A 3,247-nucleotide genomic window follows, 5' to 3' on the forward strand; every position below is an offset into this window, starting at 1 on the left:
GGCGGCGACGCGGGGACGGGCCGGGGGCGGCGACGGAGACGGGGGCGGCACGACGGGGACGGGCCGGAAGCAGCGACGGAGACGGGGCAGCGACGGGGAAGGGGGCGCCGACGGCAACGGCGCCCGACGGGGGCGGCGACGACATCGATCGAGCAGGGCTGGCAGTGCGTCTTCGATGGAGAAACAGAGGAAGAATGAAATCTTTTCAACTGTTGTTTATATAGGAAGGACCTTTAGTACCGGTTGGAGCCACCAACTGGTACTAAAGGTCTGTTTTGGTCAGGCCAAGCGGCGGGAACGGCACCCCTTTAGTACCGGGTCGTGGCTTCAACCGGTACTAAAGACCCCTCCCCCTTTAGTACCGATTAGAGCCACCACCCGGTACTAAAGGTGGTGCGCTGCCAGGCGAGGGGCGCAGAAGTTTAGTCCCACCTCGCTAGCCGAGGGGCGCCCGCACCTGCTTATAAGCCTCGTCACGCTGCTGTCTCGAGCTCCTCTCTAAAGCAGGCCTTCTGAGCCTACCTCTTCTATGATGCCCTGTTGGGCCTACTAGGCTAGCGGGCCTGCATCCTGGCCTAACTAGAGGTTGGGTTTCTAGTCATATACAGGCCGCTGTGGCCCAGTAGGCAGGCTTTTTTATTTACTTTCTTCTTCTTTTTCTTTTATGCTTTATTTATTTTCTTCAATTTATTTTTGAGTTGTTTTTTTGCTATATTTAGAGTTTCTTTGTGAATGTTTTTGCTTTAGGTACAAAAAATTACAAACTATCTGTTACTGCTGGTAGTTTTCAAATTTGAATAGATTAAATTTGAATTATTTGAAATTTGTGTGGATCACTAGTTTTTGAATAACTTAACCTTAAAAATAGATTTTTTTTAGTGATTCTTTTTTGCACATGCAGTTTTTGCCGTAACCATGTCTACTTTTTTGCACATGCTATGTGGGTGAAATTATGATACCATGCCAACACTACAAAAAAATACACTTCCGTGATGATACGTGTTTGTCATAGTAGGTCGCGTTTTCTGTCATGCATGTACATCCATGACAAATTTATGACAGAAGCAAGATAGTCATACATGTGCTGTCGTAGAAGTGTTCCATGACATCATGGGCCGTTACAGGCCTTTTCTGCTTGTGGACCGTTTACAGCCCATGTTATCTTTCGGCCTTCTCAGGGCCCATTTATTCTTGGGCTCATTTCCAGCATTCGTTTACTTACGGCCCGTTACAGGCCTTTTCTGCTTGTGGGCAAATTCAGCCCGTGGATATAGTCGGCCCGTTAATCTGTTGGGCCATTTTCATAGCATCATCAAATACGGCCGATTAACGACCCGTTATGGTCAGCCCATAAAACGTACGATTTCCACTCTAGCCCGTTTATGACCCCTTATACGGCCCGTACAAGGCCCATAGATGAGACGGCCCATAGAAGGCCCATTGACCCGACGGCCTATAGAAGGCCCATTGATCCGATGGACCATAGAAGGCCCATGGATCTGCTGGCCCATGGAAGGCCCATGGATCCGACAGCCGATAGAAGGCTCACGGATTCGACAGCCCATAGAAAGCCCACGAATTCGATGGCCACAGAAGGCCAGGGATCGTCCGTCCCGTAGATGGCCCATGGAACGTACGACCTGTGGAGGGCCATGGTCACTACAACGTTTGGGCAAGTTGGCCCCCGTTTGAACGATATAGCATATTCAAAGAATTATCCTACTCTATACTATCACCTCTAAAAACATACACTATACAATAAAGAGACTAAGGCATAGAAATGTAGAATAATCCTACACTATACAATAAAGAAATTACAGCCAATTATACCCACTGGGCATTATGGTTCGGCACCAGTGATAGTAAAGCATACACAAACAGCAAATTACATACACTGGGCAAATACAGCTCATACATCATGGACACGCATCAACATAACTTACCATTTGGACTATAATCTCTTCGAAAAATAGGATTGGCCGGATTTAGATAGCACAAATTTCAGTCTGCAAAATCTCCAATTCCTTCATTGTTACCTCAGTGTCTTGTTTCATTTTTGACTCCTTCATCTAATACCTACATGTCCAGTCTCAAATTGTTGATTGTACATTCAAAATCATGTACACGTTGTCTTGCCACCTCTAGTTAATGCTCGAGAACATCAGCACATTCCGATTCCAATCCATAATCATTCGGTAACGGCCATTCCGCACTGCTCGCAGATCTTTGTGTTGATCTCACTTCATCCTGAAAATGTTTCTGTAAGTACACATGACAAGGGCAAAAATGTAGTTACAAAAGTGTAGCGAGCAAGACAGACTATTTTGTACATGGCAAAACAGGACTAATAATAATGTCACACGTCATGAAGCATAATCAGGTGATATTTTAAAAATTACAAAAAAGGTAGTCTGTGTAGCCTGCATACAGAAATATCTCTTAGCTGACCAGAGGAGCATGCTGTTGGGGCCCAATCCAAAACACAGACAAGTTACAAATTTGGACAGGACGTTGCGTAGAAGTAAGTGAGCAGTTGGCCATTCTGTAGATCAATTAAAGTCTTAGAGAGCATAATGAACAGCAGAGGATTCCATACAAACATACTACAGCAAGCAAAACTATGCAATCATTAGCCTATTATAAACTAGATTGTGAGCCTCATTCAATAATAGTTGGTTAATAGACTTCAAAGCTTCAGGCACACTTTGGCAGAGTAATTAAATGGTAAGGCCTTTAATTATGTCAACTAATAGCTATACAAGTACCCAACATCAGGCATCATTCTTTGGGCATCTCATTAACTGAGGACAAAAAAAGCAATTGAAAAGAGCAAATTAACTATGCCTGAAACAAACAAGGAATTGAATTGTTGAGTTGGATACAGTGACTTACCTTAACAGGTTGAAGAGGCTCAGCACAGCTCCTACTTCTCTTGCAAGGCTCCTTCCTAACATCTTGTACTTGGAAATCCTCAATCTTATCTTCATTGCACCCCCTCTGCAAGGTGACACAAACTAGTTACTCGTCTCCTTGGAAGATAAATATGCATACTTTCTAGTCTGTGAACACAAAAGGATGAGATTATAACAAAACAACACCACATAATGAAACATGCCGCATCTCTTGCACTTGCACACAATGATATGAGCATTTACTATGTCTACACTATGTAAAAACTAGGCATACCTTCGAACTGGATCTCCAGGTACTCTTGGAGAGCCTACTTTAGTGTACAACCAAACCTTTA

This window comes from Triticum dicoccoides, chromosome 5A (assembly GCF_002162155.2).
Source record: "Triticum dicoccoides isolate Atlit2015 ecotype Zavitan chromosome 5A, WEW_v2.0, whole genome shotgun sequence".
Classification (NCBI taxonomy): Eukaryota; Viridiplantae; Streptophyta; class Magnoliopsida; order Poales; family Poaceae; genus Triticum; species Triticum dicoccoides.